Source organism: Podarcis vaucheri (genome assembly GCF_965113315.1).
Source record: "Podarcis vaucheri genome assembly, chromosome: 9".
Taxonomy (NCBI): Eukaryota; Metazoa; Chordata; class Lepidosauria; order Squamata; family Lacertidae; genus Podarcis; species Podarcis vaucheri.
Genome location: NC_138767.1, coordinates 51065665 through 51088473, shown reverse-complemented (window position 1 = coordinate 51088473; position 22809 = coordinate 51065665). Strand labels below are relative to the sequence as shown.

At 41.0% G+C, this 22809-nt stretch overlaps 1 protein-coding gene across 3 annotated transcripts in view; it reads right to left on the bottom strand.

Annotated features, from left to right (window-relative positions):
* The window catches only part of TENM3 (teneurin transmembrane protein 3), a 1324874-nt gene that overhangs the window by 529420 nt on the left and 772645 nt on the right, over positions 1-22809 (bottom strand). The window contains exon 1 of one of the 3 annotated variants that reach the window (XM_082237151.1): positions 8079-8184. The exons of the other annotated variants lie outside the window; for them this stretch is intronic. The gene's annotated coding sequence lies outside the window, so the exon portion shown is untranslated. Of the gene's footprint in view, positions 1-8078; positions 8185-22809 lie in introns of those variants that run through there. 3 annotated transcript variants of the gene reach the window in all.

The following is a 22809-nucleotide window of genomic DNA, read 5'->3' as shown; positions in this document are numbered from 1 at the left end:
GGAAGGGCCTGCAGCCCTAAAGGAAGGAAGAATATGAGAAATGGGGCAGGGACTCCCCCCGGCTCCTGGGGAGCCTGCTGAAAAGGGAGGGAGAGAGAGAAGGGAGTGTGAGAAAAATATAGTGGAGAGAGAGAGAAGGAGATTGTGGGGCAGGATACACTTGCCTATCTTGGGTCTGCTCATACTTAGTTGGCTTCAACCCTACTAGCAGGACAGAGTCTCCTCTCAACAAAAGGAATATTCCTCTGCTGCAATATATAAAAATGCAGATGTAGAGGTACCAGGTGTCAAATGATTAATTGTAAACTGGACTAACAAACACAAGCCACTTATACTGACTCATTCATGCACTTTGCCACTAAGATAATTTAAAAAGGGTTGGGACTACCTGCTTGCTCCACAAGGCATTGCTCACTGTACTAATCAGATTGGCCTCCCTCTGCTAGCCAGACTTTATCAAGCACACTGTCCATATCCTACAGTGACAACAGAAACCTTCTGTTGTCTGTTGTCTATCACTTTCAGCACCACCCAGTTTGCCCCAAATTCTCCCATCTCCATCCCCTCATAGCTCATCCCAATCCCAGGATCCTGCTGCCATTTGCAGAGAAGAAGGAAATGAAGAGGATTGAGTCTTTCCCCCCTTCACCCTGTAGAAGCTTCCTTCTGTTGACAGCAGCATGGGATGAAGCCTCTCCTCAGTGAGTGGCAATGGCAGTGGAATCTTGAGATTGGGGTGAGCTGTGGGGAAACAGGGGGAGTTTGAGGCAAACTGTAGGGGGTGAGAATGACAAGAGGATGCAGGGTTGAAGGAGTTGAAAGGGGTTAGAAGAGCTGGCTGAGGAGTAAAGAAAGGAGGTTTGGGAAGTGGTTGGAGGGGTTGGTGGGGATAGAGGTAGGTGGGATTGATGGCAGCCCCTAATAAATAAACAATTGCCTAGTTTTGCTAATGGAAATTGACTTTACAACTCCTTCAAGATTTGCAATGCAGCCACTAATAACAAGGTTAAAAGAATAATTTTAAATTTTTGTTAGTGACCAGAAAACAACTCATTGAGCTTTTCTAATAATGACTCATCTCATGAATATTTTTGCAGTGGTCCTGCATTGAAATCAAAATTTCAGTTTATTGAAGACAGTCCTTAAATGGCTTTGCTGTGCTGCATTTGCTAAACAGGCTTTTCGCAGTTCTGTATACCTTTAACATGTCATTTTACATGTGGTCACAACCCAAAGTATATTGCAAAGCAATGAGAAAAGAGAGAAAAACTACAGACTAAATATATGCTGCCTCAAAGGCAAGTTTATTACAGCAGTCTATTATAGAATGAACAGCATCACATTTGAAGTGTGCTGACTAGTCAAAGTACTTTTTGGATACTACTTCTACAGATTTCTAGTTACCAAATTTCATTCACGGTTGCTCAGGAGAACATTCTTTCCATCATAGGAAAGGACATATAGTATAAGTCAGCCCCCATGAGGAATGTCAAGCACAATACTAAAAACAAAGCAAAAACTGAGAATAAAAACTGAATCCAATAAAAATTGTAGATGAAATGAAATATGGCAACCTATGTCTGAGTGACACAGGGTTTATGAGGAAAGTAAAAATCTTACAATAAAAGTACAGTTAATAAAAACCAGAAATGATAATGTAGATTTTATGGCAACAGATTTTTGTTTTAGAACGCTGCATTTGGATTTTTCACTTTAGAAGCTTTGAAAACTGAGGTAGGTACAACTAATAAATAGAGACGTGATACTCTTCTATCTAAAATAGATTTAATACATAAACATGGATAGGGTGTCTGACAATATATCAATCTGCTGCTTCCTTTGTTGTAAATGGAGTGTAATAGATGTGAATATATAGAGCTGAATAAAATAAAAATCATAGTGGCACTTTGGACTATTTACTAATTCATTGCCACATATTGTTGACATATGTTTTAAAATTAAAAGCAGCAGATTCATCTTTTTGTTCCTCCGAGAACTGCATCACTTTCAGATCTACTTGGCAATGCAAGCCTAAAGCAATAACTGTGGGAAGAAAATGCTGCAGGGATCTCCTACAGAACATTACTCTGTGCAATGTAGTATTTGCACTAAAAGGGTATCAGTGGATGAAAACACAGGCTAGACCTTAATGCTAAATTTTGGAACAACAAAAATCCCACTTCAATTAGTTTTCCAGTGATTTACAGGTATTGCTTTACTGGCAGTGTGCACTCATAAGTGATAACCCCTTCATAAAATAGCCACCAGCATGCAACCATGATGAAGTTTCATAAGTTGCAAAACTGTCTGCCTCTGAAAAATTAGGACAAAATTATTAAAGGGAAGATGAGTTCAGAGTTAAAATTGCTTGTATTTGTAACTACAGTGGTACCTCGGGTTAAGAACTTAGTTCGTTCTGGAGGTCTGTTCTTAACCTGAAACTGTTCTTAACCTGAAGCACCACTTTAGCTAATGAGGCCTCCTGCTGCCACTGCGCTGCTGCTGCATGATTTCTGTTCTCATCCTGAAGCAAAGTTCTTAACCTGAAGCACTATTTCTGGGTTAGCGGAGTCTGTAACCTGAAGCGTATGTAACCTGAAGCGTCTGTAACCCGAGGTACCACAGTATTTCTGATTGTTTATCGATTTTGTTGTATTCTCATTTGAAAAAGGTACAATTTTTATACATGTATATTGTGTTTTTTCCAGTCCGCTATTGCTGTCTTGAAAATGCTATACTTTATTTGATAGACCAAATAAACTGAATCATCATCATCAGTGTTTGCATCATCTTTGGTGCCCTATAAACATCCAACTTTGAGCAAGTGGACCTACACTCATGCAACAAGACTTCCCTTTCCTCTCTGCCTCCCACATTCTCTCCAAACCTGTTGAAGAGAATTCTCATACCATTTGGAAGCATGGGGGGGCACTGTAGGAGAGGATGAAGAAATCCCATTTAAGCAGCAGAAGTCAATCTGTCAGGTGACTCAACTGCAAAAAGGAAGAATATTGAGCGCACACTAGGAGGACTTCTGTTATTTTTTTTCATCCTTTGCAGCCATGGCTTGAATTCAAGTTGCGGCTGCAAAGAAAGAATTGAGAGTGCACTCCATGTGTGCTCCCGATTCTTCCTTTGCGTCGAGCCAGCACCTTTTTCTCTTGCTCTGCAAGGCAACATAAAAAGGTGCACAATTCAAAAAGTGTATGCTTCTTCCTTTAACCACAGCTTGAAGTTTCCAGAAGCTGAAGACAGGTAAGGTGAGCATGATTTGCCCAAAATGACCTGGTGAGCCAACCTCTAAAGCCTGTCAGACCTAATTAGGCCCCCAGGCCAGAGCTTCTCCACCACTGTCTTACGGGATGAGCCCAAATGATTTCTGTAACTTTTAAATGACCTTTGACTTTTATTGTGGGAAGAGAAATGAAAGAAAGCACTCTTGCTACTATTAACTGAAAAATATTTGATATTTTCCTATCATAAATAGGATACATACAGTAAACTCAATTTATTTTTATTGGGTAATAAACCATCTAATTAAGTAAACCGCTCATCAAATATGAGCAAGTACCTTGTTCAATGACTGCAATTTGAAGAAAAATGTTAATAATTGAATATACGGTACTATAATTATTATTTTTAAAACCAAACAAATATCATTTGTACTCATTTGGAGGAACCATAAAGAATGCAGTACCTTAAGCTAAGTAAGCCAAGCAGTGGAATCTATGAAAAATTGTACGCCATTAATGTTCTGAACAGCACTAATTTGCTGTCAGATGTCAGAGCTATGTGTACAAGACACCTCAATGATTTTTCTGGTGTACAAAGATTATATTTAAAGTAAATGAAACCATAAATATCAAATGAAGAGAGAGTTATATGATTTGAGTTTCTCAGCTGACATATTTGATTCTGCTTTTTTGTTTCAGCAAACATAACTGTGCACAGAGATAGGAACAGAAAGTCAGATTTCAGAGAGAATAAGATGCAGATTAAGTATGCCATTTTGGAGTCATAACTGGACAAACGACAACCTTGGGGGGGAAATCTCGATTTCCATTAGACATCAGTTTGCAAAGATAGCAGTAGTGATTTTATCCAAGATGGAAAAGCTGGTATAATATGCATAGCCTTAGGAAACTAAAATACTAAAAGGCTGTATGTAAGCTATTGAGATAATTATTAAGTAGGCAGATGGGAAGGAAGATGAATTCTTACTAACTTTCAAAAGAGTAAAGGTGGGTGGCTTAACAGTGAAGTTTTTACTTGGATCGTGGGGGGTAGGGATTATAAATATTACTGTTTTTCCAGTGTTCCTCAATAGGGTTGTAAATGCAGGCAGAATGGACACAGCATGGAAAGAGCAAGAGATTGCAGTGTCTATCAAGGACAGTTTCATGGGGTAAACTAAGTAAGATGTATCATTTTAGAAGGGAATTAACTGCAATTATGAGCAAAGCTAAAATAACTGATTTTTCTTCTATTTTCAAAATAGCTGGTCTTGAAAGCTTAGAAAAGTTGCCACTGTACTAGTATTTTTGGAAGTTCAAACATGAAAAATAGTGCAACACATCAGCAGTTCTGTAAAACATGTACAGTGGTACCTTGGGTTACAAACACCTCAGATTACAAACACTTCAGGCTACAGGCTCCTCTAACCTGGAGGTATTACCTCGGGTTAAGAACTTTACCTCAGGATGAGAACAGAAATTGCACAGCGGTGGCGTGGCGGCAGGCCCCATTAGCTTAAGTTATACCTCAGGTTAACAATGGTTTCAGGTTAAGAACGGACCTCCAGAACGAATTAAGTTCGTAACCAGAGGTACCACGGTATTTTGTTCCATGTAGTGCTGAAGTTTGGAATTACCTGGCTCAGAATATGAAACTGTCCAGTTGACAGTTGTACCACAAATCAAGCACCATTTCCCCTAGGGGTTCTCCAGCTTGGAATGCAGAATTAGATTCCAAGCAGACCAGGTGCTAAAAGCTAGCTGCCTTTTCGGCAGACGTTCAAAAGTTCTTTAATATCCTAACTGTCTCTCTCCTCACCTTCTCCCCACTCCACTGGTTATTGTAAAGTAGTATTAAACTATATGAACTATTAACTGAGCTGCTTTGTAGGTGAACACATAGAAGCACTTTAATATTAACTACTTACCCTAACTGAAAATCTCTTTGATTGATGTGAACTAAGCATCCTATGCAACTGCACAGTCAAAAGTTTAGGGTGTATCTTCTGTATTTGGGTCAATTCTCTTGTCTCTTGCTAACATGTAATGGGACCTTTATTTCCTCCCATCTATAACATCAGTTGTTCCGGATCTACTTTGGGAAGGAGGATAGTTTATAAGCCGTTCTCTATTATTGATAATGAAAACAATTTCCAAGATGCAAAACTTAGGTCTATTGAATATGACTTCATTGGATTTCCCCTATAACTATTGATTTTTCCAAGATACACAAACATAAATCACATAGGGTTTTGTAGAAGGCACTTCCATTAGCAGAAGGAATTCTTCCATCAGAGAAAGGGAACCTTTGTATGAGACCTCTAGAAAAGGCCAGTGGAGGTAATACTCTTTTTTCCAATTATGTTCCTAGAAATGATACCAAGTCATGACATAGTGTTGTTCCTACTGGGTCATTATCTTGCTAGTAAGGAACAGTGAGGAAATAAATAAAACCTTGCTGCCTCATCCATAAAAACAAGTCCCCTGATCCCAAAAATTATTAGAATACACCCAACCACACTGAAGTCACTAAAATTTTTTCCTTCCCTTTTGCAGGAGCCAAGTGGTCCCATTAAAGTGATGGGTTATTATTTGATCTAACAATAATATTTCCCTCCAGTAAAGAATTAGGGAAAATCAAAGAATAAGGGTAAGAAGTTTTGGGAATGAGAATACAAACACCCCACAACAGGGAATAGTGTTTGACTGTAGCTTGAAATTGCTACGTTGCAGCATTGGCCTTCTAGGCTAGACTGTCTGGCGCAAGATTTCCCCCCTCCAATGAGTTTCAGCTTTGTTTTTCTGCACAGAACAGGGGGCATTCTGGCTCTATCTATTACTTTTCAGTCCCCACATAGGTTTTCATTCCTAATGGGCTTTCAATTATTATTGTTCACTTCTACATCTGGCATATCTATCCTGACACCTTCTTCCCTGCTCACTAGCAGCAGCCTGTTCCTCCTGGCTGTTTGCTTCTCTAGCTGCCATGCCTTTCTGGTGATGAAACTTTTTTTAAAAAAATATTTCCACAGTAGGATGCCTGTTAGCTCTGACTTAAAGTAGAGAAGAAGCACCTGCACTAACTCTTTAGCTGACAGACATTAATGAAATTCGGTGACAGTTAGGCAAAGTACAAGATTAAAAAAATCCTGAAGGAAAACCAACAGTGTCAATTAATAACCATAAAAAATAGCTAATTTATTAATTTATCCATAATTCCTGAGTTTCTGGCCTTTCCTGTTGGGATGTAGGCTCCTTGAGTAAATATTACAGAATGAGTAAGACCAATTCATAATATGCTAATCAATAATTTATGAATCTTTCATCTTTTTCTTATGCAAGCTTCTATCACTTCATGTTTTTGGAAATCATACAGAATGCACATCTTACACAAAACTCAAACTGATTATTGGAAGACTTAATTGAATTTTCTGTTCTGATTATAACAGGTTGTTGCCAAATCATTATTGCGAAGAAGAAATATTATTCTCATGTATGAAATTGTTATGAAGATGCAAAACAAACAGTTAAAAAATGCAGTGAAGTGAGGTCTATCGTGCTTAGGGGAAAAACAACTGCAGGTTCTTAAGTTAGTCATCAAGTGCCCTTTCTGAGTAGCAGCTGGTGGAAAAAAAACTGGTGTAAATTAAGCCAGCAAAATTTATACCAGATCCAAACCCTGTTCAGTGACAGAGCTAATGCAGTTGCTCTACCTAAGCCTGGCAGAGGGAAAGCAAGCTTTTAAAATATTGTTTTATGCCAGGCTGCCAGATCATGTGACTCACCTAAACACTTAGTATTCTGCCTAAGTCTCCCTTTTCTGTTCCCATCCCCACCACACCCCTAGAACACCCCTTTCGGGAGGCTTACGGCAGCCTTACTCAGCCAGCTTTGGCAGAGCCAGGATGAGCAAGTTATGCCATTGTCAAGTCAGCTAGGATGGGGTTCAGAACTGAGTACCTCAGCTGACTGAAATAGAGATCACAGCAGATTTTGTGATCAAATGCCCCTTTAAGGATAAAACAACTGTCTTCTTTTTGTGTTTCCCATTCTTTACTCTTACATTTGATTTCAATTTTAACATGGGAGATTGGTTATCAAATAGTTTCCTTTCTGGAAAAGATCTTTCTTCTTTGGTTTCAAGAGTGGGTTATAAATATAAGGTTCTGATTTATATTAAATTATTATTATTTTAACCATTTCTAGAACTGTTTTCATTATAAAAGGTTTCAATGAATTTTACAACAGAAAACAAACAAACAAACTATAAAATGCATACAATACAATATATTTTTAAAAAATCACAATTCATAAATAACAACTATCCAGGAAAAAACCTGAATGATGGTTCCAAATTTTTACCAACGAACCTCCATGCTAGATTCTGGGGTTCCAAATTAGCTGGTCTTGTTTCCAAATTCTGCTTATATTTCTGAATTTTGGAAAGAACACTGTTTATGCTCTGTCCTAAGTCTGAGTCAAAAGACTCAAAACCTCATTGATTAAAGTAACTGTCCCATTAAAGACATGAAAGGGCAATGTTAACTACCGGTAGATTTTCCTGCATCGAACTTATTGTGTCTGCCTGTGAGTTGATCAATTGTGATCAGGAAAGAATGTGACCAGCTTGTAGCTCTAGGCCAGTAGTGGATGTGATAGCTTAAATCACTCACAGGAGCCTCAGCCACTCCAGCCTGGGGTTTGCTGGGGCTTGGCTGTCTGTACTGGCATGGGGTGCTGCATACTGCAGCAAGATGGTGAAAGCACCCAAATGTGCCAGAGAAAATTAGACTGATACATAGCTGTCAACTTTCAGATTTGAAAATAAGGGATCAGCAGCCTCACCTGTCCCGGGGAGTCTCGAAAATAAGGGATCAGCAGCCTCACCTGTCCCAGGGACAGTTCACGGGATATCTAACAATCCAGGATAGCAGCGGGAAGCAGCGGGAAACGGTGCTGGAATAAGGGAATTTCCCGCAAAAAAAGGGAAGGTTGACACTATGGACTAATATCAATAATTATGTCTAATAATTATGTGTCAGCTTACTTTTTTCTATGTTCTTCAGTTACTGATTTGCCCCTCAACTCACTGTTATTAAAATGCCTTTTCCCTCTCACTTTTATTTAATTTATTAATCTATTTCTTTGAAGAGCCTTAACTTTCTTTATATGCTAAGTCCAAAGATAGAAGAAACACAGAATGGTGAAGAATGTGGACTACAAACAGAATATTCATGTATCTTCTTTTTAATTTTATTTTAAGGTGTTTAATCGGCTGTAAAGTTTCAGTTTGCTAATCTTCAGCGCACAACTCTATGGCTAAAATCACTGCAGTCTGAATGTGATTGTGTTGCAGTTTTAAATATGTTATCATGGAATCAGACTACTGAAAGTGACCTCAACTCACTGCTTATGTATGATATCCATTACTACAGCATTCCTGATAGGTGGCCATACAGCCTCTGCTTAAAAATCTCTAATGAAAGAAAGTACCTCATCTCACATGGCAGTCTATTTATTTTACATCTATTTCACTAACAGAAAAGCAATACAGAAATTATTATCTCAGAGGATGTAATGGATTGGAATGATGGGTCAAATAATTGTTTAAAAGTTAGAATCTGTGGAGCAAGTTCTCCACTGATATGTGTGAGCTGCATTTTATCAGTGTCTTGCAATCTTGGAAAAACAGAAGCTGTGTTAAAGCTCAGCATATCGCACAGCCAAGACTGGTCCTTTCCAAGGTTAGAAGTGCATGTAATGTTTGGGATCCCCCTCCATATTTTTCTAGAGCAGTTCTAGAATACCAGAATCTAAAATAGTTTCTGAGTCTTCAGGGATCTTTCATGAATGCTGTCCAAAGAAAGATAGCAGTCCTGACTTAAGATCCTATGTATGCAGTAGTAAATGGAGCTGTTTAGCCTTGAGTGAGCATCTCACTCAGCAATTTTTGACCAGGTATTCAGGTGTAGCTCTCAGTTCTTACATTCTTCTAAGACAAGCTATGTTTTACGACTGTTAATATACATTTTCCCCCATAGGTGTACCTTTTGAAAGATGACTTGAGATTGAAAGGCACAATGTTCCTTAAAAGTGGTCAATAAGAAATATTAAGTTTCAGTATACAAATAATGAATGATAACTACATATTTTACTGATCAGTCTGGAAAAAATATTGTGTCCACTCTTAAAGACTGTAGTATTATTTAAAAAACCCCAGAACAAACGATAGCTGTTTCACTCAAATGACAATAGGAGGACTTTGCTGCAAATAGAGATTAAGAAAAGATTGCTATTTTCAAGTGTGCTTAACTATGGTATTTGGTTAAAGAAGAAGTAGCCCTTATTCCTCTATATAAGTCACTTACTCATATGGGGATTTTACATACACAAAAATGTATAATTAGCAAGTCAGGAACTTCACCTTCATAAGTCTGTTAATCAGTCACAGAGCCTACTTTGCTATGATAAAATAACACAATTTGGTGCTTTAAAGCACATAATCTCAATGTCCACTTATAGCATGTCAGAAATTTAATATTATCACACTTTTCTTCATAATATTTTCTATGGAAGTATCTGTTTCCCATTATCAAAGTATAAGGTAATTTACTACAGTCTGATAATACTAACTGGAGTGCATTGAAAAAATGTATTCCAAATAATGAGCTTATCGTTTACATTCCCAAATGACATCTCTTCCATGACTCTCTTGTGGGAGGAACCTGATCAGGAGGGGGAGGGGAGGAGTTTAAAAAAAGAAAGAGTTATGTGAAAAGTAAATTAAGGACTGACACTGTGCCAAATATCAATCACAGACAGCAGTGCACTAACAATGAACTAAAGCTAGCAAGCTGTGGTCTTAAAATCACAAGAAGGATTCTTATTACACTAAGTTACTTTGGCTAATACAGCCATGAACATGCATCCAAATTCTTGCCATTTTGAAAGCTTCACATTGGTAATTAGCCAGAGCTGGATTGAGTTGCATTAGCAGAGTAGATTGCATCACTTTCATCCATAGAAAAGGAAGTTGCATTCAAGAGAAAACAACACCTCATTCTGCAACCCAGTTGAGGCTGCACTTCTATGCACATGATCTGGGAATCAGTTCCACTGAACTCAGTGGGGCTTGCTTCTGAGTAGGTATGCACAGAACTGCATTGTAAATCAAACTTCTTAGATTTAAGCCAGTTCAGTCCCATTGGCATAAATGAGACAAACAATGCAATCCTCCATTCATTTAATCAGAAACAAATCAGTTAATTTCCAAAATACGTGTTAACCTATGAACACTTACACGGAAATAAAATGCAGTCAAACAAAGGGGAATGACTTTCAATGAATGCATATTGAATCAAGGTACCAATAAACCTAATGTCTTATCTCAGCTTTACTGCAGCTGGATCTACACTGATCTAAAAAAAAATCTAAGAAAAAAATGCTATATAGCTCTCAATGCAATTTTCTATTGAATGCTGTACTAGCGCCTCCTGTTGTCACTTTTTATAACACATTTATAACGTTATAACTCACCAGTATATATTAGTCCTATGTTGCAAAACAGCTTCAACAATACAACAACGCTTTGTTTTCTAACTTAAAGCACTATCAGGTTTGTTGTGATAAAATGCCAATATGTTGATATGCTGATCACTGTAAATTATGTTATTAATTTTTCTCCTGCTTTTCAAAAAATGACCAGAACAGAACTCAATATATATAATAAAGTATATCTCATTTGTCAAAAATAGAAATAAAATCTACTCTGAGTCTATGGCTCATTGTGAATACATAGGTTTCTGGATGAAACATCTGCTCTGGACCCATTCCAGTCCGACTTCCGCGCTGGTCATGGGACCGAGACGGCTCTGGTCGCCCTAACAGATGATCTCCGCAGGCAGCTGGATCGAGGCGGGTCAGGGCTGCTGATTCTTCTAGATCTGTCAGCAGCCTTTGACATGGTCGATCACGAACTCCTGGACCACCGCCTTGCCGACGTGGGGATCCAGGGCACAGTCCTTCAATGGCTGCGCTCGTTTCTCTCTGGTCGGGGACAGAGGGTGGCGCTTGGGGGGGAATTGTCATCACGCCACTCCTTGGTGTGTGGAGTGCCTCAGGGTGCAATTCTCTCCCCGATGCTTTTTAACATCTTTATGCGCCCCCTCGCCCAGCTTGTCCGGAGTTTTGGGCTGGGTTGCCATCAGTATGCTGATGACACCCAACTCTATCTGTTGATGGATGGCCATCCTGACTCGGCCCCAGACACACTGACCAGATGCTTGGAAGCTGTGGCTGGATGGTTACGTGGGAGCCGGTTGAAGTTAAATCCTTCGAAGACAGAGGTCCTCTGGCTGGGGCGGGAAGATATGGGATCAGGGGGGCAACTCCCATCTCTTGCGGGAGTGCAATTAGTGCCAGCACCGTCCGTTAAGAGTTTGGGTGTAATCTTCGATACCTCCCTCTCTATGGAGTCGCAGATTACAGCTATAATAAAGGCGGCATTTTTTCATCTCCGCCAAGCTAAGCAGTTGGCCCCTTATCTCTCTCGTCCTGACCTAGCCACTGTGATCCATGCGACGGTCACCTCCAGACTGGATTATTGTAACTCGCTCTACGTGGGGCTGCCCTTGAGACTGACCCAGAAACTCCAGCGGGTGCAGAATGCCGCGGCGAGACTCCTTATGGGGTCTTCGCTGCGAGAGCACATTCATCCGGTATTATACCAGCTGCACTGGCTCCCAGTGGAGTACAGGATCAGGTTTAAGGTGCTGGTTTTAATCTTTAAAGCCCTATACGGCCTAGGACCCTCGTACCTACGGGACCGCCTCTCCTGGTATGCCCCACAGAGAAACCTACGGTCTGCAAATAATAACATCCTCAAGGTCCCAGGCCTCAGAGAGGTTAGGCTGGCCTCAACTAGAGCCAGGGCCTTCTCGGCTGCAGCTCCAAACTGGTGGAATGCTCTGTCAAAAGAGACTAGGGCCCTGCGGGACCTGACATCTTTCCGCAGGGCCTGCAAGACAGAGTTGTTCTGCCAGGCCTTTGGTCAGGGCGCAGCCTGACTCCCTCCTCTGGCAACCTGCACATAATTCTGCATAATTGGTTGCCATCAATTTGATTTAATTAATTTTATAATGAAATATTTTTAGATTGTGTGATTATTTGACTGATTATTTGATTGTTGTTAGCCGCCCTGAGCCCGGCTTTGGCTGGGGAGGGCGGGATATAAATAAAATTTATTATTATTATTATTATTATTATTATTATTATTATTATTATATATGAAGCTGCCATCTTATACACTGACCTAGGAATAACCCAACTGAAGTCCATGAGACTTACTTTTGAGTAAACATGAATAGAATAGTGCTGGAAGGGCAGCAAGAAAAAAATCAGCAAAACAACTCTGACCAGTTTCCAAATCCTTCTCTTCCTTTGATTTCTCCTGAAGTATGAATCAACTACCCAAAACAGATTATCAGGCAAAAGTAATTTTTCTATTTAGCAACAGGAAATATGATAATAGAACTGCAATGCCCTTCTATCTAATAAAAAGTGTATGCCTTAAATAGTATGCAGACTTAACAATATTAGGAATTTAGGTGGGATCCCTAAACTTCACGTTCAAAGGAAGAAATAGGAATATATTTCATATAATCTACAACTGCTCATTGGTTTTCTATAAGATCTCCAAATGCGAGAAACAGGGAGAGAACCCTATACTGTTTGTTTGGTCAAGCATAGGAACTGGTCAGGTTCATCCCATTTCCTAATGGAAAAAGTGTTCCATTTAATTGACTTAAGATTATTGTTATTTTGTTCATTAATGCATCATTCATTATCATGTATGTACACAGAGTAACGGCCACCCCAAATGACATTTTCTGAATGCAACATATTCAGAGTATGCAACATATAGGGCTGGATGTGTGGAGAATACGTAGAAATAAATATGCAGATGGGGCACCCTTTACAGAATCATTTGAATGTATATCATCTGGACATATGCCATATGTCCTCTTTTTCCAGGACACATCCTCTTTTTCATGGGTATGTAAGAATCATCATAGAAATCCATAGTTAAAAGTAGAAGTCGGCAAATGTGTCTTCTTTTTTGCTCTTCAGAATATGGCAACCCTAGGAGCTCTCCACCCTCACATCCACTTTATGCATTTCAAACACAAATTTATATTTTAAATGTAAAAGGGCCAAGGGTGTGTGATGTTTCTTTTAAACCATCGACAGCCTGGGGCATTTTGCTATTATTGTTAAAATGTTAAAAGATTGCTTCTGTCCAGTTTAGGGTTTCCAGATCAGCAACTGAGATAACTACTTTGTATTTAACCCCCCCCCCAGTGAAGTTGATGTGGGGTGGGTAGTAGTATTTTGCCAGCATAGGTGAGTGATACAGAAATATAGAAATACTTTATTGTCACTGTACCACTTGTTTACAGTGAGATTAAACGAGCCCCCCCCCCAATCTCTCAGTCCTTGTTACACTCTGTGTGCTGTCATATGACCACCAACCCTGAACGTCAGCTGCAATGTTGCTGTCTTCCATTCAGCAGCCTCACGTCCCACGGGTAGAAACTGTTCTTTAACCTGTTAGTGTGGCTTATCATGCTTCTATATCTCCTGCCTGAGGGCAGGAGATTAAAAAGGTGCTGGCCAGGGTGCGAGTCATCCCTGAGAATGTTCCTTGCTCTTTTGAGGCAACGGTCTCCTGCAATGACATCTAGCGGACTCAGGGGACAGCCCATGATATCGTGCGCTGTCTTCACCACCCTCTGTAGGGACTTTCTGTCCATGGCTGTCAAATCAGCGTACCACACCGTAATGCAGTATGAGAGAACACTTTCTATCGTGGACCGATAGAAGGAAATCATCAGTTGCTGTCTAACATTGTTCTTTCGCAAGACCTTAAGGAAATGAATAATAATAATAATAATAATAATAATAATAATAATAATAATTTATTATTTATACCCCGCCCATCTGGCTGGGCCTCCCCAGCCACTCTGGGCGGCTTCCATAAAAACCAAAAATACAATAAAATATCACACGTTAAAAACTTCCCTGAACAGGGCTGCCTTAAGATGTCTCCTTAATGTCAGGTAGTTGTTTATCGCCTTGACATCTGCTGGAAGGGTGTTCCACAGGGCGGGCGCCGCTACCGAGAAGGCCCTCTGCCTGGTTCCCTGTAGCTTTGCTTCTCGCAATGAGGGAACCGCCAGAAGGCCCTCGGCGCTGGACCTCAGCGTCCGGGCAGACTGATGGGGGTGGAGACGCTCCTTCAGGTATACTGGACCGAGGCCGTTTAGGGCTTTAAAGGTCAGCACCAACACTTTGAATTGTGCTCGGAAACGTACTGGGAGCCAATGCAGGTCTTTCAAGACCGGTGTTATATGCTCTCGGCGGCCGCTCCCAGTCACCAGTCTAGCTGCCGCATTCTGGATTAGTTGTAGTTTCCGAGTCACCTTCAAAGGTAGCCCCACGTAGAGTGCATTGCAGTAGTCCAAGCGGGAGATAACCAGAGCATGCACCACTCTGGCGAGACAGTCCGCAGGCAGATAGGGTCTCAGCCTACGTACCAGATGGAGCTGGTAAACAGCTGCCCTGGACACAGATTTGACCTGTGCCTCCATGGACAGCTGTGAGTCCAAAATGACTCCCAGGCTGCGCACCTGGTCCTTCAGGGGCACAGTTACCCCATTCAGGACCAGGGAATCCTCCACACCTGCCCGCCTTCTGTCCCCCAAAAACAGTACTTCTGTCTTGTCAGGATTCAACCTCAATCTGTTAGCCGCCATCCATCCTCCAACCGCCTCCAGACACTCACACAGGACCTTCACCGCCTTCACTGGTTCTGATTTAAAAGAGAGGTAGAGCTGGGTATCATCCGCATACTGATGAACACCCAGCCCAAACCTCCTGATGATCTCTCCCAGCGGCCGCATGTAGATGTTGAAAAGCATGGGGGAGAGGACAGAACCCTGAGGCACCCCACAAGTGAGAGCCCAGGGGTCTGAACACTCATCCCCCACCACCACTTTCTGAACACGGCCCAGGAGGAAGGAGCGGAACCACTGTATAACAGTGCCCCCAGCTCCCAGACCCTCAAGACGGTACAGAAGGATGCTATGGTCGATGGTATCGAACGCCGCTGAGAGATCCAGCAGAACTAGGAAACAGCTCTCACCTTTGTCCCTAGCCCGCTGGAGATCATCAACCAGTGCGACCAAGGCAGTTTCAGTCCCATGATGAGGCCTGAATCCCGACTGGAAGGGATTCAAATGGTCCGCTTCTTCCAGGCGTGCCTGGAGTTGTTCGGCAACCGCTCGCTCAATCACCTTGCCCAGGAATGGAAGATTTGAGACTGGGCGATAGTTGGCCATCGTGGCCGCATCTAAAGATGGTTTTTTAAGAAGCGGTTTAATAACCGCCTCTTTCAGCGGATCTGGGAAGGCTCCCTCACGGAGGGAAGCATTCACCACCCCACGAAGCCCATCGCCCAGCCCTTCCCGGCTTGCTTTTATTAGCCAGGATGGGCAAGGATCCAGGAGACAGGTGGTTGGTTTCACTCGTCCAAGCAGCCTGTCCACATCCTCGGAGGTAACAGATTGGAATTGATCCCACTCAACTTGACCAGACAGAACTCTTGCACTCTCCCGCCCCGGCCCTGCTCCCACGGTGGAGTCTACTTCTTCCCGAATCTGAGCGATTTTATCTGCAAAAAACTTTGCAAAATCATTGCAGGAGAACGTGTGGCCCGTACTGGGCCCCGATGTTGCAGGTGGTTCCACTAAATTGTGAACCACCTGAAAAAGTCTCCTGCTGCTGTTTTCTGCAGATGCAATAGAGGCGGTGAAGAAATTCTTCTTCGCCGTCGCTATCGCCACTTGGTAGGCTCGACGTTGAGCTCTAACCTGTGTCCGGTCAGATTCGGAATGAGTTATCCGCCACCGGCGCTCTAGCCGTCTCAACGATTGTTTCATTGCCCTCAGATCCGTGGAAAACCACGGGGCTGTCCAGGCTCCATGCAATCGGAGAGGGCGCTTCGGAGCCAAACAGTCAATAGCCCTGGTTAACTCCACATTCCAGCGGGCCACCAGGGAATCAGCTGAAAGGCCATCAACTTGGGATAAAGCATCCCCCACCACTCTCTGGAAACCATTTGGATCCATTAAGTGGTGGGGGCGGACCACTGAAGTCTCTGTTGGGCCTTCCTAAACACCTGGGTTGACCTCAACATCCTGACTAGTCGGTAATGATGAGAGACAGAATTGGTGACAATGATGGCCATGACTGTACAGTTGTTTACTGGGCAGCAGTATCCTTCAATGACTGCTGACATCAGTACCCAGAAATCTCTAGTGCCCAGCAGTCAATTGCTTACCACCTCCGATATGGGTAGCCATAAATTTGCCATCTAATCACCTTTTAAAGCCATGTAACGTATTAGCAGTATTGTCAACAAGTCAGCATTCAGAGATTCAGAACACACTGCGCTCATTGGAATATTCTGGGATTCCCTCTTGCCTTAGGGATTTTTCCTAAAGATATTTTGTACTTCTGTAATTTTTTAGTCTGCTAATGCCTCTATGTTGTGCCTGTGGCTGTTTCTGTTTTGACTGCATAAGCATAAGAACTCAAACAATTGAATCCATCTGATAATATAATATGAGTCCAGGTAAAAGTAATTGACCCTTTGTTTTAGTGTGTATAAAACTAGAACAAAATTTGTGCAGCAGCATGAATGCTTTGTAAAACAATGGGCAGTGAATGCCATAGACCAATTTCTAATGTTATAGAAGAGTGCAAGCCTGATTTAGAATGGAAACAGAATATACTTAAATTTAACATTTCCACATGTTGAGGAAGAAGGATGGACTACAATTTAAGATGATCAAAAAACCTATAATTAGTTACTGATAACAGGATATTAACTGAGATCAGTAAATCATCTTTCCAAAGATAAACAAAAGCTACAGAAGAAGAAAAAAACAATTCTCTAACAGTCGTATATGCTGTAGTTTATTGGACAATAATAATTTTGTTAAGCATCACTTAGCTGAATGAAATTCAAAGACCTCAAAGATCCCAAAGTGAATAAGCACAGACTTATTGATTGAAGTGTGATACAAAGAGCGTCCAATGGTATATTGATGCAAATATGAATGGAAGCAAATTTGTATGTTATTCTACATAGATTCAAAAATGTAACTAATGCTGCTACAAAGGCTTAAGCTTAGAAAGGAGAGCAGGAAGACACACACTGGTTCTGCCCCAACATTACTGCACAAATTAGAAGTGCCCTTTCTATTCCTGACCTTCTTGCATTTAGCAGGGAAGTCTGAAGGAGGCTTGTAAGCAGGTTCAGCGATGTGCTTACAAGCATCCACGTAAAAGGAAAACCCAGTAATGCAAAGTTTCCAATTGTGGGGCAGAATGCTGTTACAAGCCTGATTCATTTGGGCAGTAAAAGCAACAATGGGTTACCTAAACTGGGGGCGGGGGGACAGGGACGTGAGAGACAGAAAAGCAACATACAGTATTCTTCCTCCAATTGGTTCCTTCTTTAGTAACTAAATACTTTCATAAAGATCATTTCCATCCTGCCTCCTTTTCCAGTCACTCTTCCTTTGCTTGTCCTACTGTTAGGACTCCTTTGTTCTCTTGATCTCACGAGTCATGAGCTTGTGCTCAGAATGGCTTTGTTTACTTAGAGTTATTTTATTTTATTCAACCACCAGTCTTATCTGACTATTTATTTCTGCACACTGCTGTAATGTATTTTCTATATTATAATACTTCAGATTTCACACTCATTGTGGGAAGGTTGGGCGTGGACTGGGTGCAACTGGCATGCACACACCCTCCCTCTCCACGGTAAGCCCCCTTTTCAGAGCATGAGTGGGTTTAGGTGTGGATCTAGCCCATTATATTTGAATTTTTCAACCGTAATGCATTTAGACGTTAATAATCATTGCCAATTTGAAAAAAAAGCATATGATTTTGTTGTATGTCTAGGAATGGATATTACAGTTTGGCATAATAACTGGTTCATAAATTAGAGTGCTTTGTCAATAACAAATAATCTGTGGTTCTCTTGTGTTCTAAGTAATTTGGATTGCTTGGAGCCATGAGCCCGTTGAGTGGTCCCATTCATGAACAGTGAATGACGCATGACAGAGCTTCTCCTCATGCAGGATGAAGTTATCTCTGAAGAGCTGTGCTACACCAGAGGCAATTTCAATAAAAAAATTCATCTAGGCAATGGATTGTGTAGACATTGATTTGAAATAAATTGTGACTGATGATCAGTTGATGATGATTTCCATAATCATCATGCCATCAGTAATTCTTCAGGGTAATGATACTTGTGTCACTGATATAACATTTTTTTGTGTACTGGGGATTCAAGGCACATTCTGAGATTTCTAAAAACTCTTATCTTTTAATATGTCAGTGAGATGGTAAAACTAAATATAACCTTTTAACAATCTATTGAGAACAGTAATAAATTACTTACAAAAATATTCTAAAGTGATCAACTTGTGCTTTCAGTATCTTAACATTTAACAAAATGTACTTTATCAAGATTGCTCAACATAGTTCACTGATGTACTTTAGAGAGAAATACTGCAACATGCTGGGCAAGCCAATCTTTAAAACAACAGGCACTTAACCCTAGAAAACTGTTAAACAATCTTGTACATGGCAAGACACTGTTTATTGCACAATATGAATCAGTTGCTTCAGAAAAGGACTGCCAATGGTCTATTATGGGTTTTGAAAGCATTTAATTTACTAGAAACTAGTTTTTATTAGGACTACTCTGCAGCACTTCTACCTCCATAATTATGACTTTTTAAGAAGTCAGTGCTTTCTTAACTACCATTCATACTGATCTGCCACGCTGAAATATCACAGGCATTTATACATCAGGAAATATATTTATTTTTGCCGCCCTGTTGTGAAGGTTAATGGTGGGTAACACTTTTAAACAGAAACTGGCATGACATATCTATAAAACTAGACAAACTGATTAAAAATACAAGCCCCCTTCCACTGCTCTGGCTTAGTTCTAGATACCAAAGCCAGCCTCCAAAACAAAATCTTACAGAACTGAAGCTTTGGCTTTAGTGCACAGTCAGTGAGAACATCTCTCAACGTATTCCAACTATTCAAGCTTTGTATATGAACAGTAAATTCAACAGCATGTTTTTGATGGTTGGAATAGCTTATGAGCCTGATATTGGTTTCAGTGTGATTTATGCACCATAAGGGGTTACTTTATCATGTTTAGCCTTATGACAAGAAAGCACACAATAGGTTTACTAAATCCCAGTCCCAATTACATAACAAAATGACAAGCAGTCATCATTGATGAATGCAGAAGATCACTACCCTCAAGTGATAGCTGTACTAAAGAAAAATGTGATATTTAATCTTTTATTAAGGCCATAGACAGAGGGGCTACTTCACATATTCCCAGTTTGCATGTTGCTAGCGGAGCACAATGTAGCTTTCTTCATATAATCCTTTTGAAACTCCCCTGAGACAGGGGTGTAGCAGGGGAGGGGGCGCTAAGGAGGCCATCGCCCTGGGCTCAGTTTTTTTTTTTCGGGGGGCGCGCACGCATTAAGGTGCCCTGCCCAGTTGTGAGCTATTGCATCTTTCTCAGTGCCCTCTAGCTGGAGGGTGGCTGAAAAAGACACAACAAGCACATGCTCTGAGCTCGCAAAAGCAGCGCTGGACTAACAGGGGCCAGGACACATGCCTGCCCACAGCACCCCATGAGCCCAGAAATGTTTTTGCAATCAAGCGTGCGCCCTGCTTTGCAGCAGTGGTGAGGGGGCGCTGAGGTGGTGCACCCCACCCATGGCCCCGCCCCTATAGTGCACCCAAGATGTATACAAATTATTGTTCTTATTACAACTTATTTATGTACTGTAAATATGTAAATAAATGGTCCCGAAGTGTTGAACACCATGTTAAAATAACAAAATATACTATGGAATATGATAAAATGCCATAAATCAATCACCAGCAGAACAACTTAACGCAAGAAAATCAGAATACAGGAGATCCAGAAGAAAACCTCTTGATCGTCTCCACCTTATTTGTGGGTACCATAAATTAAGGAGATGGTGGGAAAGCCATTTTTCTTGAGGTTATAAGGAAAAGCAGAATCTCAGATTTTCCCCCATAAAAACATATTGTGAGAAATTTTGGCTCAGCTCAGCTATAAAAGAAACACCTCAGCAACTCAGCCAACCCACCTACACTTTAAAAAGGATTTTGTTAGGCAGGCTCTGCTCTATTTCTCACTTGAAAGAACATGATTTTTACCCTGCCAGTGACTGGAGCAGCCTTTTAGCTTGCAAAACCTAATTTGCAGTTACAGAACAGAAAAACAATCAGCAATTAGCAAACTAATAGCAAATTAAATATGAGAAAGCCCTTGGCTTTGACAGTTGGCAAAGGCATATTTAAACAAAGTTTTTGGAAATCATTGCTGGCACAAGAATTTGCCTCTAAGAACTTCACACACAGACATCAGAACATTGGGTAAATATTTGGCTATTCTCCAAATGCTGGTTCATGATGCACCTTTGTCAACTCTAAAAATCAGTAGAACTCTATCACTTAAAAGGCTTCAGAAAAGACTCTTCAGAAAGGAGAATTATAGCACATACAGTGGTACCTCGGGTTACATACGCTTCAGGTTACAGACTCCGCTAACCCAGAAATAGTACCTCGGGTTAAGAACTTTGCTTCAGGGTGAGAACAGAAATCGTGTTCCGGCAGTGCGGTGGCAGCAGGAGGCCCCATTAGCTAAAGTGGTGCTTCAGGTTAAGAACAGTTTCAGGTTAAGAACGGACCTCCAGAACGAATTAAGTATTTAACTCGAGGTACCACTGTACCTATATTGAAAGGTGCTGACTACAGAGTTAAAACTTATTCTAAAAATCAGAAAGCCTTTTTTTACATTATAAATATGTTAGTTATTCTAGCCCTAATGCCACATTTTCATGAATCCTTAAGGCACAATTGTGACTCTTTAGAATGCTCCAGGGCTATCCAAAGAAAGAATGGATAGAGTTGCAAGGAGCAGGATAACTTGGGAATCTATTTCATGAATTATTAATGCTCCTCAATTCTTAGGATGATGCTTAGTTTCAGGATCAAAATGGAAGACAATCAAGCTGCACTGCCAGATATTGGAATGAATGATACAGCCAGTTAGTGCCTATTAACGTGAAGAGACTTTAAATTTGATAATCTTTTTCATCTTTAACTCAGAACAAAGAACAGAGCAGTCAAAATCCTGTGATCTATACTAGAAGGAGACACCTGTGGCAATTGGGTCATGGACCTCTTACGGGTGCCAAGCATCCTTCACCCTCACCCTAATGCAATCAAAACAATACCCTCCCGCTTTTTAATTGGCAAGCGTCTACCACCAGCAGTCGTTTCAGAAAGTGGTGCTGCTATCTCCATCCATTTGTTCACCCAGAAATGTTGACTGCTCTAACTAGATACTTTATTTTGTTTCCTTAAAAGCATAATCCCTTTGAATCCCTGAAGTTTTGTGGGCTGGTGGTTTTTGGTGTATGATCTTGCTGTCATCCACACTGCCCAACTCTTTCTCTCCTTCCAGCTTTGCAACCCAACTCCCTATGCTTCTACCCAATGGATGCCCTACTGTGTTAGACAGATGCCCTAACTTTTGATTTGGATTTAACCTGTGGTTGAGTATTTCCATTTCTCCATTTATCTCACCAGCTTAAGAACTGAAAGAAAGCTCTGCCTCCACCTTCCCTCTCTCACTACATCTGCTTATGATGTGCATTTCCCTCTTCTACCTCTTCTTCTCCCCAATGCTCCACCGTGTCTTTCTCTTCATCTTAACACACCTGCGGGTCATTGCTGCTCCCCTTCTCTTCCCTTCTGGGAAGAGTCTTTAGAAGGTCTTCTGGACAGTCTTCAAAAGGTCATACATTGTGACTAATGATCATGTAGTGTGATTTTGTCCCTAATTATCTTGAACAAGCTATTTTCTGGATCGTCATGAGGTTTTGGCTTCATTTCCCCTTTCTCGCAACTTTTCAAGGATGCTCCACTATCTTAGCCAAAATTCCTAAGTTATCCACATTGTGCCTCTGTTAATTTGGCAAATATGCTCCTAAATCAACTCAACAGACAACAGCCTTTCCTCCAGCAGGAAAAAAAAAAAAGAGGTGTGGATGCAGAGGGAAGAGCAGCAGGCTAAATTTCACCCCTTTTTTCAAAGGAGTGTACTCTCCAAACATGGAAATGTATTCAGAAGGAAATGTAACAGCATGGAGACAGATGTTGGAAAGCAGCAGACTGGCTGCCACCACTTAGGATTTGCAATGTGATGGCAGTGAACTCCATAGCTTGCTGTAGAAAGAAATGGCAATGAAGAAAGTTCCACACTTACGGTACTTATAAGTAGTTGGAGTTCTAGGTTCTACATTACAGACTATGGCATTTGAAAGTGGTATAAGTGTTTCAGTCCTTCGCAGGTTTGCCAAATCATTAG